This window comes from Cornus florida, unplaced genomic scaffold (genome assembly GCF_030987335.1).
Source record: "Cornus florida cultivar Cherokee Brave unplaced genomic scaffold, ASM3098733v1 CherokeeBrave_3.0.0_Hap2_Chr08, whole genome shotgun sequence".
Classification (NCBI taxonomy): domain Eukaryota; kingdom Viridiplantae; phylum Streptophyta; class Magnoliopsida; order Cornales; family Cornaceae; genus Cornus; species Cornus florida.
In genome coordinates, this window is record NW_026775578.1 from 57,941,129 (window position 1) to 57,957,794 (window position 16,666).

The 16,666-nt window shown below is 35.7% G+C and overlaps 1 long non-coding RNA gene across 1 annotated transcript in view; it reads left to right on the forward strand.

The window, feature by feature from the left end:
* Positions 1-13,307, forward strand: part of LOC132271791 (uncharacterized) — a 75,127-nt gene extending 61,820 nt beyond the window's left edge. The window contains exon 4 of the long non-coding RNA XR_009469831.1: positions 13,066-13,307. This is a non-coding gene — a long non-coding RNA (uncharacterized LOC132271791). The remainder of the gene's footprint in view (positions 1-13,065) is intronic.
* The last annotated feature ends 3,359 nt before the right edge of the window (positions 13,308-16,666 follow it).

The following is a 16,666-nucleotide window of genomic DNA, read 5'->3' on the forward strand; positions in this document are numbered from 1 at the left end:
CTGGAAATTTAACTTTTTCGCATTAGAGGAAGTTCGATCTATCGAACCTTGAATTTGGATTGATCGAACATCGCTGAAATCTATCGAAATTAGGTTGGATTGATCCTCAATGGCGGCGCTTTTTGGATAAAAACAAATCTAAGATAATTTGAAGATATTTTTGAGAAAAGGACAAAAGTGGTTGGTAGGGTGGTATAACTAGATAAGATCAATCATTTGGATAAGGACAATGTTATCATGTTGATCGAAGAATGATGTTGGATTGATCGAACTTTTGAGATCTCTGAAAATGTCATCATGGCTCTGATCCATCTTGAAGTGCTGAGATCGATCATGTTGGATCGATCGAACTTTGATCTGAGATCGATCGAAGATGTTGATTTCCACATTTTTCTTCCTTTTGCTTCCACTTAGCTCCTTTCTTTGATTCATCCTAGAATTGCTTCATTTCTGCTCTTATTTGGCTGAGTTAGCTTATTTTCGGGATAAGTGCCTGAAAATGGAAATAATACGAAATCAATCTAAAACGGTAAAGTAAGATCGATAAAGGTAGTAGAATGTCTAAGCTTAAGGGGTTTAAATATGCACTTTTCAGCGCTCATCTCACCCCCAAACTTAAATATTGCTAGTCCCTAGCAATGAACTAGAAAGTAAAGGAATGAAATGAATAACTAAACAACTATGAACTAGAAAACAATAAATGGATGATGCCACTTTCGTAGGGAACACGATAGCACTTAGCATATGCAACAGGCCTTTTAAACCCCTAGGTTACCCCTAGTAGATGAGTGAAATCTCGTGAGGGTTTCCAAAAATGATACCCATAAACATTAACCTCATTCTTTCAAAAGAGGCACCAATATTGCAAACAAGCATTGGGAGAAAACTACATCAAGTATGCAATTTTTCAAACATTTCTAAGCAATCTCCCAAAATCTCAACATCAAGCAAGCAAGTATGGTCCTCCACACATCAAGAAAATGATCATACAAATAAAAACAACTCTAGAATCCTTTTAAGTGGACCGGCATCAAATATGTTACTATCTAAGCTAACTAAAGAATTAATCACATCCTTACCCTCAAACTAGCACACAAATCTAGTACCGATCATCAAGATAAAAAGTAAACCTTTTATTAAAGCTTTATTATTCTAGGTGCACTTATTCTTTTCACTCAAATTTTATTTTATTTTATTTTATTTTATTTTATTTATTATTATTTTTTTTTAGGATCAAAGATGGAAGCATTGTGCAATGTATTGATCTATTAAGTTTTCTAGTGATTTATGAGGTCGAGCGTTAGTCAATAACTCCCAAACCAGACGGCTTTAGGGCACTAGGTGTTCAAACACCCCTACGGACTTACAAGCTCAAATCAACTAGGCTACAAATCAAAACAACCTCCATCTAATCATTTCCCACTTCTCACCTTTTGGGAGAAGTCCTCACTTTTTTTATTGCTTTTGCAACTATTTTTTTATTTATTTATTTTATTTTTAGATTGAATTGTTAACCTAGAGTTTGGGCCCTCCACCTTTCGGCGTGAGAAGTTCAGTGCTTGATGAGGCTAGAATCTGGGCTACTTAGTGAAAAGGGGTTGTTATCCACCTTTATCAAGAATGAAAGTTTTCAATGCACTACTAGCCCAATTGGAATATAACCAATTCAATAATCAACAAAGCATGTACCCCATAAATGAATGCTAGTGTGCGCCTGTGCTAGTGTAGAATTCTAAAGTGATTCTCAGAATAATCACAAAATTAAGATGATGTAGACCACAAGTGTAAGCAAGATATCAATTTTTTGAAAAATTTACTCATAAATGGCATCCACAAGGCATACAAGGAGTATTGGACTCTCAAGTCGAGCAATTTTTAAATTTTCAGTGATATAGTCCTCAAAGATCAAAATCATAGCTAGATATAGACCAATCATAGAAAATCTTTCAAATACACAAGTCATGCCTAAAATTTTGAAATTTAAAGCTAACACTGTAAAGTACACCATTACCCCCAAACTTAAACGGCACAATGTCCTCAATGTGGGCACAATGTCCTCAATGTGCAAAGAGAACAAAAGGAAAGAGTATACTGGTACAATTGAGGCAAAGAATGGCTAGGACTGAAGTATCCAAAGTGAGTGGCATGGCCCCCCCAAACTTGGGATTAACTGTCGTCCTGAAATTTGGTACTCGGATAAACTTATCAGATAACAAAAAGGGATAATCAGTGCACAGTGGCGACGGGAATGAGGGATGAGGGTTTGAAGAGCGAGAGGGTTGGATCGATCTTTGGTGATCGATCTAACCCTAGATCTATTTTTAAAAACACCCCTGAACCAGTTCGATCGATTGAACTGAAATTTCAGATCGATCGAACTTGGATCGATCCACCTTTCAATTTTTGGAATTTTGATTGATTTTTTTTTTGAAAAATTAAAAATTAAAAATTAAAATTGAAAAATAGAAAATATTTTTGGATTTTTGAAAAATAAGAATAAAAATAAAATAAAGAAAATAAAACCTTTTTGGATTTTTGAAATAAATAAAGTAAAAATCTTCCTCTTCCTTTTTTTTTTTTTTTTGAAAAATTAATTAAATAAAAGAAAATAAAAGAAAATCTTTTTTTTTTGTACTTTTTGGAAAATGAAATGAAATAAAATAAATATTTTTGGATTTTTGAAAATTAAAAAGTCAAATAAAGTCAAACAAAAGTCAAAATAGAGAATTGAAGAACAGAGATTGATCTGAACAAAATGTTCGATCGATCAGACAGAGAGCAAAAATATACAGGTTTTTGGTTCAAAAATTTGGCTAAGTGTTGGAACTTGCAGATCGATCGAACTTTTAAGTTGGATTGATCTTGAAATGTTTTCGATCGATGAGATAAAGAGCTGAAATATGCAGGTTTTTGCAGGCTCAAAATTTTTCTAAGTGTTTGAGCACGAGATCGATCAAACTTTGAAGTTGGATCGATCAAAGAACTTCTGATCGATCTGAGAATAAGTTCAAACGATGGGACAAAGAGGTGATTCGGATGCAGGAGGATGCAGGTCGAAAATTTTTCTAAGTGTTGGATGCAGGTGGAAGTTCGATCGATCGAACTCTCGTTTGAGATCGATCGAACTTATGCAAAATGCTCAATCACAACATAAAAGTTCATGCAATCCTAATCACAGTCCCTAGCCAAGTATATGAACCCAAAGCCAATATCTAGACTTCGCAAGAAATGAAATTTAAGATAGAAATGAGGGAGGAATAGGGTTTTGACACCCTACGAAATGTTTTGCTAGTTTTTAACGTCTCTAGCAAGACGTTGGGCTCTTTTAGCCCAGATCAAAGATCTTGTAATGCATACCCTCCTTGTTGGGGTGATAGATGCTTTGAACTCCACCCAACAAATGGTTCTTTGAAGAACTTGTTAGATTAAGCTCAAAAGAAACTTTTGATCCCTTGTCAATGCAATCACAATCTTTGGGCTTCCATGCCCTTTTAAGGCAAGAATTTGAAACAAGACTTTGAGAATGCAAGGTTGAAAATGATCCCTTTGAAGTTTTGGTCTTACACAAAAGCTCACTTCCTTGACATTGAAGATCATGACATTTATCTACAACATTAACCTCCCCTTCATATTTGTTAAATGAATTGGGTGTGGGGTTAAAGATATTCAACTTCACCTTTATGTGGCCAAATGAGATCTTCATTATTCCCGTCCTACAATTGATGTTGGCATTAGCAGTTGCCAAAAAAGGACGGCCAAGGATAACGGGAATTTGGCTTTTAGGATTGAGGACCGGTTCCGTGTCAATGACAACGAAATCAATGGGGAAGAAGAATTTGTCAATCTTTATCAAAACATCCTCAATTATACCTTTAGGCTTCTTAATGGATCGGTCGGCAAGTTATAAAACTACCGACGTCGGTTTCAATTCACCTAGGCCCAATTTGACATAAACCGAGTATGGAAGAAGGTTAACACTTGCTCCTAAGTCAAGAAGTGCCCGATTAATGATATGATCACCAATAATGCACGAAGTAGTAGGTGAACCGAGGTCCTTAAACTTTGGTAAAGTGTTATGTTACAAAATTGAGCTCATTTGCTCGGTTAAAACCATTTTTCTTGGTGCTTGGCTCTTGTTCTTCCGCTTTTGGGTGCACAAGTCTTTCAAGAATTTGGCATAAGCCGAAATTTGCTTGATTGCATCCAAAAGTGGAAGATTGACTTTCATTTGCCTAAACATTTCCATGATTTCATTGGTTTTTGCTTTTTTCTTGTCTTTTGAAATGGATCCTTTTAAGGCATTCGGAAATGGAGCTTTTGGCTCAAACACTTTTTTAGCATTTCCTTTTGAAAACTCTTCAACACAAGAATTTTTCAAATCACTTTGTTTCAAATCATTTTTCAACAAAATCTGTTCAAACTCATTTTTCAGAAATTCTTTCTTCAAATCATTTTTAAAATCATTCTTCAAATCACATTTTGAAGCTTTCTCATTCTCAAGATCATGTATATGCAATAAAGGAGGAATGAGATGTGAAATGGGGCGGATGACAACTTGAGGTTACACTAGTTCACTCCCTTCATTGGACATTTCAACTTGATTGTCTACAATCCTACCACTCTGCAAGGTAGTCACCGCATTAACATGCTCAATGGTGTGGCCTTCCGATGAGGAATGGGTTTCCACAATACATTGTTGCTTAGGTGGGGCATTCATAGGCATATTTCCCTTCTCTCTTGCATTAAGAGTACTTACTATTTCCCTACTTGGGTTTCTAGCTTCGCAATAGATTGAGAGTGGGAATGAAGCAATTGTGTATTTGTCTCAAGAGTGCCCAAAGCATTTAAAACTTTTTCTTCAAAGGCGGGACTTCTAGCATTTCCTTGGGAATAAGATTGGTCCGGAAAATGAGAGTTAGCAAATTGATTCCCTTATGATTGATAAGGTTTACAACCTTGGGATCCTTAGTTTTGAAGTGGAGGTGGAATGTACGTACTTCCCTTAAAAACTGCCTTGGGAAGGGTTTGAGCCCTCTCCTTGGTTTTTCCAAGAGAAATTTGGATGATTTCTCCAACTTGGATTATAATGAGTACCATAAGGATTGCTCCCTTGGTTCACAAAAACTGCATTAACTTGTTCATTAGGTTCATTTTGCACTTGTCTGTGAGGACGATGAGAAGTAGAATGAAGAACACTAGAACAAGTCATACATGTTTCATTTGATGCACGATGAGAATGGTTAGGGAAGAAAGATACTTGGTTCACCGAGTTTTGGTTAATCAAAAATTGATCAAACCTTTGAGATAAAGACTTCATTTCGGCAGCTATTTCATTTGAATGGTCGACTTTATGTAAGCCAACACTCTTCCTACCTTGTGAATTTCTACCATTCTTGGATGATAATGTTCTATGCAAAGAATTTTCACTCATGCTCTCATAAAGACGCCACATGTCATCCTCATGCCCATCAATATATGAGCCACCCATGGAAGTATCAACCATGCCTTTGTAATTGTCTGATAAGCTCTCAAAGAAATATTAAACTAATTGCCATTTGGGCATGTCATGATGTGGAAACTTCCTAAGCAATTCATTAAAGTGTTCCCATGCCTCATGAAACGTTTCTCCATCCCTATATGAAAATTCCCGAATTGAGGTTCTCATGGCATTGGTCTTAGAAACCGGATAGTACTTCTTCAAGAATTCTTGTTGCATTTCTGCCCAAGAAGTGATTGAAAAAGGCCTAAGATTATTAAACCAATACTTTGCCTTATCTTTTAAGGTGATTAGAAAAAGTTTGAATCTTAAGAACTCTTCCAGTATGTCCATATATTTTACGGTGGAACATACTTCTAGAAACTCATCCAAATGCTTGTAAGGTTCTTCACTTGGAAGTCCATGATAGTTAGTAAGCATTTGAATGTTTTGTGGCTTAATTTCATTGTGATGTGCTCTAAATGGTGGCAATTGAATGCATATGGGTGCATTGTATTCATTAGGCACACAGTGATCTCTTAAGGCAAGTGGAGGATTAGCAATTTGAGGTGCAACATGGGTACCTTGATTTTGATTTCCTTGAATGATGGGAGGTTGTGGAGCATACATTGGCCTTGGCATTCCAAATGGAACTTGGCCTTGTTGTTGTTGTGGTTAGTAAATGAATTGCCTAGGCATGTCTAATGGTGCTTATATGTTCTCATGATGCACATTTGGATGGAGGATACCTTGTTGGTCTATTTGACTAAGGTCCTCTACATGCTCTTCATTATGGCCTTCCATTGATGTAATGAATCGGGTAGAACTAGAACTTCCTCTTCCCCTAGGATTTCTAACTACGGATTCAAGATGCAAATCAAGAGGGACAAAAGTTGGTCTTAGTGATCTACGATTTTTTTCTGCACAATGTAAAAACACACAAACACAATGAATGAACAAATACTTCGACTTCACAACAATTCAATAAATCTTCCTCCACAAAAACTTAACCCATACTCCTTTGCTTTAACAATAATGATGCAAAGAACAATTTAAAATGCCTCCACACGGGCTCACGATTTATCTAAGAATTTAAAAACAAGCCTCCACGCGGGCCGACGATTTAACTAAGGGATTGAGTAAGAAAAGCTCACAAAGGTCCTTTAGCACTTCAACTCCAAATTTAAAGCTTAGCATAGCAATTTTTTTCTTTTAAATTTTTAGCATTTTTCCTTGCTTGCTTAGCTCCTTTGCTTGCTGGCACTTTTGCTTGGTCCTAGCTCAATGCTCCTTGTCAAAGATGAACAAACACAATAAGTAATCAAAAGAAAAATAAAAATAAAGTAAAGACATGATCAAAAGAGTACTAATTCCAAATGAATTCCACAAATACGACGTTGCCTAATCCCCGGCAACGGCGCCAAAAACTGGTGGTGTTGTCACCGTCCTACACTAAGCTTAGAGAGTGTGCATTAAGGCGGGGGCCAAGTTTTACATTTATAGAAGCCACTACTACCTTCACTAAAAATATAGTTAGGGTGAGTAGGGATCGTCCCAATGGATTGGAGTCGAATTTGGTTGTGGAATCACTATTAGGGTTAGTAGGTCGAGTGATCAAACAAATAGTTGGTTGGTTGATTAAACTAGAGAGCAAATTAAACTAAATAATTGAATGCAATAAAGAGTAAGTAAGAGAGAGAAAGATCTTGGGGTTTAGAGGTCACCACCAAATAATACTTTTCTACACCCTTAACAAGTGACTAATGAGGGAAATGTGTGTTGCAATATTGATGTGTGTGTGTGTGTTAATTGATTCAATTAGTAAGGGTGACCAATTAAGTATATATTGTCTAAGCAACATGTGAAAAGCACAATATATCTAACAATTAAGTATATATTGTCTAAATAGCATGTGAAAAGCACAATATATCTAGCAAGTCATTAATCCTTTCATTAAGCTCACAAGCTAAATACACCACAAGGTTAGAGATATATGCAACTTGCATTCAAAAGTATAGAACATCAAACAACAAGCATGGATTGTCCTCCCATCTAACAACTATGTTACCACTACACTACAATTAAGCTAATGACGTGAAATTAAACTAATTAAGCTAAGGGAGAGGCACAATCCATCAAAAAATGAGCATGAACCATCTAGAAAATTACAAGAGTATTCCATTAAGCACAATGTTTTGATAATCTCTAGATCTATGGCATTAATACACATAGACATGCATCAATAACACAAGAAATAGAGACAAACACATGAACATCTATTCTAGCATACATAGACATATGGATAGAATGAAATGATTAATTGGAAGCATTAAACCACATAAATCATTGAATAAACAAGATCTATATATATATAAGTGCCAAAACATGTATTACAACACTAATCCCTAAATAATATACAAAATCAAGATGTAGAAAGCATGCTTGGGGCTAACTCTAGCCCCAAGAGGATGTCTAGCCACCCAATGGTAGTGCTTCTCCAACCCTCAAGGGCTAACTCCATGGTAGAAATTTGCTCATTGGTTGATGAAGAGTCTCCAATGGCGTCTCCTATAAGGTATGGTATGATATGATGTGATTTGATGTAAAAAGTAATCCTTATCCTTATATAAGTAGGTCAAATGACACCCAAAATAAGCTAGGGTCGTACATCAAATATTTCCCAATGATTGGATAAAGGACAACTTTTTGTGAGCTGGAAATTTAACTTTTTCGCATTGGAGGAAGTTCGATCGATCAAACCTTGGACTTGGATCGATCGAACATGGTTGAGATCTATCGAACTTAGGTTGGATCGATCCTCAATGGCGGCGCTTTTAGGATAAAAAAAAAAATCTGAGATATTTTGAAGATATTTTTGAGAAAAGGACAAAAGTGGTTGGTAAGGTGGTACAACTAGATAAGATCAATCATTTGGATAAGGACAAGGTAGTTCAATCGATCGAAGAATGATGTTGGATCAATCGAACTTTTAAGATATCTGAAAATGTCATCATGGCTCTGATCCATCTTGAAGTGCTGAGATCGATCATGTTGGATCAATCGAACTTTGATCTGAGATCGATCGAAGATGTTGATTTCCACCTTTTTTCTTCCTTTTGCTTCCACTTGGCTCATTTATTTGATTCATCCCAGAATTGCTTCATTTCTACTATTATTTGGCTGAGTTAGCTTATTTTTGGGATAAGTGCTTGAAAATGACAAATAATACGAAATCAATCTAAAACGGTAAAGTAAAATAGATAAAGGTACTAGAATGCCTAAGCTTAAGGGGTTTTAATATTCATTCTTCAGTGCTCATCAATAGCATCCCTAGTGCATTAATTTTATACTGTTTGTCCCATTAACTTAGGGGTAAACTTTAATCAATTAAAGGTCTTGATAACATCCAAAATTAACTTCTTAATCCCTCTGTGAAATCCCAGAAGCATTCAGAGCAGTTCAACCCTCAAACAGTCTCAAAATAGTGCGTAAAAAACCTTCAGAAAAGGCAAAATTGAGAGAGCTTGCTCCATACTTTGGGAGCTGGATCTTTTATGCATCGAGCCAGCTCCATGACTCTTGGAGCCAGCTCTAAGGGTGTGGAAGCCGGCTCCCACTTCCATGGAGCCGGCTCTCTCCCTCTTTGAGAGCCTCCAGTCCAGTTATGCTCCGTTTCTGACCATCTGCTTCGTCTCCGGCCATTCCAACCCTTCTGTTCCTCTTTAATATTGAACCTAAGTGTCTTATTTAATCCAAGTAGCATCCCAATGGTTTAATTAAAATAGTTGGAATTAATTATAGTGATTAGAGCCGCTACTGATTTAACATGCATAAAGACCAAACTGAAATGCAGACTTGCAAGCACCATGACAGATTAAATTCAACACATTTATACGATCAATCTAACATATAACAAACATGCAAGATTTAATTAATGTCCAATTAAACTTCTAGAGACTATCTAGGTGCACAGAATATAGGCCAACGGGAGAGAGAAAGAAAAGAACTTGCCTGTGATTTCAGTTATGAAATCTTGGCGTCGTCTATACGTTTCCGGTAATTTCTGAATACCATCAAGCCTCCTATTGTTCTATTTTAATCCACCACAACACCTCATTGGTCTTCTCTATTTTCCTCCTTGGTAGCCCTAATTGTGTCTCTATTCTTTCAACCCTCTCTTACGTGAACAAACTTTAGGTTATGTTTCTGTGTAATGTTCTTAAAACCCTAAACCACCTTAATGATATATTTATAGGCTTAGAAACATACAACCCTAATTCTAACTATGATATGAGAAGGAAAAGAAAACAATTCAATCCGTAAACTAAGTCAGCTAATACAGAACCGTAACTGACTAAAATCCTAATTAATTAACCATCCTAACTTAATCCAAATAATGCCATTTATTCCATTTAAATTAACCATTACACTAATTAAATTCAATTAAACAAATAATTAACAATAAAACAAATAATTTTACAATTAATCAAATCACAACCAATTAACAAACAAATACAATTAATTAAACAAACAAATATAATTAAATACCCAATTAATTCAAATAACAAGCAAATACACAATAAAAGTACTAAAAATGCAATTAAATAATTAAAATACTAGGACCATCCTTTTAAAATTAGGGGTATTATAGGCACCATTTGAGGCATTATACGGTCGACTATGTCGATCGCCTGTTTGTTGGATGGAGGTTGGAGAGAGCAGATTTTTGGGTCCTGAGTTCATTAAGGATACTTCTGAGAAGATCTCTCTTATTAGGGATTGCATGCGCACTACCTAGAGTAGGCAGAAGAGTTACACAGATCGTCGTACTCATGCATTGGAGTTTCAGGTTGGGGATCAAGTTTTATTCAAAGTGTGAAAGGAGTAATACGCTTTGGGAAGAAAGGGAAGTTGTCACCGCGGTTTGTCGGTCCATTCATAGTTATAGATCGAGTTGGAGTTGTCGCTTATTAGTTGGCACTTCCAGATAATTTTGATCGTGTACATAATGTGTTTCATATTTCCATGTTGCGGAAATTTCTGCAAGATGAGGATCGGTATTAGTATATCAATGTTGGGGAGATTGAGTTACAGCCAGATGCAACATATTTGGAGCCACCGTGTTGGATTGTCGATCGACGGGATCAAATCCTTCGTAATAAGGTTATTCCTTTGGTGCGTGTTCAGTAGAGTCATCACAATGAGGCTGAGTCTACTTGGGAATGGGAGGATGTCATTCGCTCGTAGTTTTCTGAAATATTGGAAGAAGGTAAGAGCGAATTCCGAGGACCGAATTCCTTTTGTTAAGGTGAAGAATATAATACCCCTAATTTTAAAAGGATAGTCCTGGTATTTTAATTAATTATTTAATTTCATTTTTATTGGGTTAATTGTTTAATTGCTTGTTTGTTGGAATTAATTGAATTAATTGTTATTATTTGACTTATTTGAATTATTTGAATTAATTGTTATTATTTGAATTACTTGAATTAATTGATTAAATTGTTATTATTTGAATTACTTGAATTAATTGATTAAATTGTTTTCTTTTATTATTATTTGTTTTTAATTGAATTATTGTAATTGTTTAAGTATTTAAATAAGTTAATTGGATTTAATTAGGATTGTGTTATTCTGTTATGTTTCACGTTATAGCCGACTAGAATTTAACTTAGGGTTTTCAATCTCTAATTCTAAGTGGACTAGGGTTTTCAGAGACGACTATATATATATATATATATATATATATATATATATGATGTCTGTCTAGGGTTTACAACATAAACCACGAACAGAGAGTATTGAGAGGCAGAGAGGGAAATTTGAGAGATAGACAGAGAGTTTTAATGAGGATGGGACGGAGTGCTTCTGGGTTGAACCAAGAGCATCAGAGGAGTGGAACGACAGTCTAGGAAGTGGTCAGAAAACTTATAGAGAGAGGTTTAAGATTTCTAAACTGAAATCAGAGGCAAGTCTTGTTCTAACTCTTTCCCCTAAACCTGTGTTCTGTGCTTGCCTAGGTAGACTCCTGGGGTTTAATTAATGTTAAAACAAGTCATTTATGCATCTTATAACTATATTTAATTTTGTTGAATTAAACTGGGTTGCAAGGTCTTACAGTTCTGTTAACTAATGCATGCTCTATTTGAGTTTAAGCTTAGTTTAATTAATGTCGTTGATACATGTCGATGCTTTATAATTGTTCTAGGACATTGATTAAACATTTAAAGAAGTTTTTAAAAGAATTAAAGAGGCCTGGGTATCGCCGAAGGCGAGGAAAACGAAGCAGAAATCGCAGAAAGGCTTTAGAGAGAGAGAGAGGGCTCCCAAAAGGAGGGAGCCAGCTCCCTCATCAATGGAGCCGGCTCCAAGGGGTGTGGCGGTGGCTCCTAACTGCTTAGAGTAGGCTCCCTAAGTTAGGGAGCTGGCTCCCATGCCAAAGGACCAGGCTCTCAACTTGTGAGAACCTGCTCTTGCCCAGAATTGCGTAAAGTTGAATGTTATGGCGCTGTTTGGACTGTGCAGGGTATTTTTACTTCGTTTAAGTTGTGTTAAATGATGTTTATGATTGTCATAGACTTGTAAAAATATAGGGGAATAATAATTCATAAATGGATTAAGGACTGGATATGGAGAACTTAGGGAAAAATCCTACATGTTGCACTTTGATTGTTAATCAACTTACATACTGGAACTTGGAGGTTATTGTATATATCATTTTAATACTATTAATCATATTTAAACAGAGATAGAAGTATAGTGAATCACTTGAAATTAACTATGCTTGATTTAGAATAAATTGATACGTATTTGCTATTTAACTACATCAATTTATGGGCAATTTGGTGGATGTAAATGCTTATATTTATTTTAGTAGTTTACATTGTTGGAATATGAGTTTTTAGGCTCTATAATGAATGCCTAATATTGATATATATGTATTAGTGTATATGGATGCATATTTTGGAGAATGGTTGATGAATACCTAGTGTTGTTTTATCAACTATGCTATTTGTAGGATTGTACGCACCGGTATGGGACGGTGGCATACTAGGGATGGATTAGTTCAAATATTAAGTCCTACCTAATCTGGATTGAGGTATGGATTAACCATAAAGGTTAAGTCCAACTCATAATTGTGTCATGTCATAAAATAATTGAATGACATACTTTGGTTTCTAGATGGATTGTTATACATATATCAGGCCACTATACCAGATCGATGATATTTTGTATTAGGAATATACGGACTTTATATATTTATGTTATGGTGCCATGGTATGAGCTTGAGTCTTAGGACCATGGTTAGGGTGCGTATATCGCCTAGGATGGATATCTGGACAGTAACTGCTGTTCTCTGGTAGGTCTAGGTTCACATAACCACGTTATGTGCGATTTGCATGGTATCTTTACTCAGGCTGAGACAGACCTATTGGACCAGTGAGCGTCCTATAGTGTGTACTTATACATATATGGACTACTCTAGTTATTGTTGAGCTATCTAGGATGTATCTGCGTATCGGGTTTCTATATGGATCGTAGTAGAATAGGACTTGCATGTGGGCCTAACCCACTCTCTTATTTTTCAGGTGCTTGTCAGTTCCAGGGTTAGAGCTTGGTCGTACAGAGCAGATACAGACACTCATTCCTCCGACTACGTAGGACTACTTTCTATATTTAGCTTTAGATTTTATTTTAGTTATTTCCTTTTCAGTTTGAGATATTTGATAGGGGTCCACTAAATGGATTCCCGAGTTGTTAAATTAATAGAGGTTTTGGATTATTGGATTTTAAATATTTAAATTTTAAGGATTTTTAGTTTAGAATTCTTTCAGCCTTTAATTATTTATTTCTTAATTTATTTTGTATTCTGTGTTCATTTAAATATTAATTGTTGGATATTTCCCTTGGGTTTGGGCTTGGGCCTGATCAACCTATGTCTCGGATCCGAGGGGTATCACATCCTATGTGTCTGAACTAGATTCCAGTGTTTTCCAGAAACAATTTAATTCTTTATTCATTCACCGACATCTATCGAAACATGAATTATGCAAAAAGAATTCAGAACGAGCAATTACTCATTCATGAACACGTACTAGTTCAAGTAATCAACAATGCGAACTAGATTGATTTTAATGTTTCCCCAAGTTTTCCAGAACTAATTAAATGCTTTATTCATCAATTATCATCAATTAAATCACGAGTTATGGAAGAAAAAAAATAAAACAAGCAAGTAACAGTTCATAAACACATGCTGCTTAAAATCACACAAACATGTGAACCAGTTCAATTTTAGTGTTCATCTACCCTTGGAGTTGTGTTAGGCCTGTAAAGAACACGAGTCAAAGGAAGAGAGTTAGGAACAGAACTTGCCTGCAAGATTTCGGTTCAAAATTTTAGCGTTGTCTTCCTAAGTTTTCCGGCGGTTCCTACTGTTCCCGACTCCTCTATTGCCCTTGATTCCAACCACGAACCACACTCATTCCTTCTTACCCTAGTTGAACCTTTAATCCATAGCCGAGACACTAACTAGTTCCCTCTATTTCTCTCTGTTTCTCTCCGTCTCTCTGTATACGTGAACAGAGTTTTTGATTTCTAAACCTTAAGCCGACGTCTAATGATATATTTATATAGGTTTAAGGAAAACCTAATTCTAATTTATAATACGATACAGAAACCTAAACTAAATATACTAGTCGGCTAACCCGTGAAACATATCAAACCCTAAAATTATAATAATAAATAAAAAATAAATAAACAATTAAATAAAATAAATACTGTAGTTAACTCAATTAATTAACAATTAAAACAACCAAGCAAATAGCCAAAAAACACATAAAAATGCAAAAATTACAATAAAATCATAAAATAAACTACCGAGACTGTCCTTTTAAAATTTGGGGTATTATATTTATTGATTCTAAGTTTGGGGGTGCACTTTTTCCCAATGGATCACTATCGGGCTTCGTGTCTTTGCTACCACAGTATATTCTTTCCATCTTTTTCATTGTTCTCATTGCACATTGAGGATAATGTGGGGTTTGAGTTTGGGGGTAAGGTGTCCTAGTTCCATTCTATTTAAAGTTGAGTTTTAAATGCATGATTGAGATTGGAGATCCATGACTAGCTATGATTTTGATCTTTCGAGAACTATATTGCTTAGAATTCAATAATTATTTAACTCAAGAGTCCAATACTCCTTGTATGCCTTGTGGATGCCATTTAGGAGTAAATTTTTTGAAAGATTGATACAATGCTTGCATTTGTGGTCCACATCATCTTAATTTTGTAATTGTTTTGAGATTCACTCTAAAATTCTACACTAGCACAAGTGCACACTAGTATTTGTTTATGGGGTACATGCTTTGTTGATTATTGATTTGGTTATATCCCAATTGAGCTAGTAGTGCATTGAAAGCTTTCATTCTTGATAAAGGTGGATAACAACTCCTTTTCACTAAGTAGTCAGGATTCTAGCCTCATTAAGCATTGAATTTCTCACGCCGAAAGGTTGAGGGCCCAAACTCTAGGTTAATGCTAAAATAAAAATAAAAAAGAAAAAAAAAGAAGAAGTTGCAAAAGTAAATAAAAAAGTGACTTCTCCCAAAAAGTGAGAAGTGGGAAATGATTAGATGGAAGTAGTTCTGGTTTGTACCCTAGTTGATTTGAGTTTGTAAGTCCTTAAGGGTATTTAAACACCTAATACCCTAAAGCCGTCCGGTTTGGGAGTCATTGACCTAACGCTCGACCTTATAAATTGCTAGAAAGCTTAATAGATCGAAACATTGCACTATGTTTCCATCTTTGATCCTTAGGGATTAAAAATAAAATAAAATAAAATAAAATAAAATAAAATAAAAATTGAGTAAAAAGAATAAGTGCACCTAGTTGAATAAAGTTTTAATAAAAGGTTCACTCTTTGTCTTAATGATCGGTATTAGATTTGTGTGCTAGTTTGAGGATAAGGATATAATCATTTCTTTAGTTGGCTTAGATAGTAACATATTTGATCCTGGGTCACTTAAAAGAATTCTAGAGTTGTTTTGATTTGCATGATCAATTTCTTAATGTGTGGAGGACCATACTTGCTTGCTTGATGTTGAGATTTTGGGAGATTGCTTGAAAATGATTGAAAAATTGCATACTTGAGGTAGTTTTCTCCCAATGCTTGTTCGGAATATTAGTGCCTCTTTTATGAAAATGAGCTTAATGTTTGTGGGTATCATTTCTAGAAAACCTCACGAGATTTCACTCATTCACTCTAACGACCCTAGATTTTTCAACCCAGTGTGTCCTGTGATGACCCGAACCGGATCCAAGATGCAGAAGCAAGAAACAAGACAATGGTCTCCTGAGGCATAACACACCTCTAAGACCCTAAGATGACCTTCTATGAGGTCACGGAACCCAAAGGAAATAAATACGGAAGCAAAAGATAAACTAAAGTCTTAAGAGGTATAGATCATCTTTTAGACGCAAATGTGACCTTCTATGAAGTCACGGAACTCAAGGAGATAACCGGAAGTGAAAACTAGGATAAAAAGGTCAAAGGTACCCTATGGCACCAATGACACCCAAGGAACAAGATCTAGTTCAAACTAGACCACGTACACCATTAAATGGCTTGAACAAGATCAACAAGGTCAAGTGGGAACGAATGAAACAAGGTTAACCTATTTAGGCAACAAACCAAACAAGACCCACAAGGCAACTCCATTTCGGTCGATCGAAATGGAGCTTCGGTCTGCCAAAATGAACCAGGAAAAAAAAAAGGGGAAATGAGCCTTTAGTTCGGTCGACTGAAATGACAAACCGGTCGACCGGTTTGTGGCTCTAAGACTAAAAAGGTGCTTCGGTTGACCGAAGTAGAAAACCGGTCGACCGAAATGAGCCTCAAATAAAGAAAATGGCTACTGGAATTGGAGTTTTTACTGAACAATTAAAATCCAAAAAGGGGTTCGATTGATTGAAATAAGCCACCGGTTGACCGAAACTGGTAAAAAATGTGCATATGAACCTGTTATGCACCAAAATGAAGAAAAAACCCTAAGTCTTATATGAATCCCTCATGGCATGATTAATTTACATTATTTGCTAATGTGTGATGATGTGAACATACATGCAAGTGTAATATGACATTTTAAACATGCTACAATGGCCTACAGCCTCGTTACATTCCATTTACAAGAT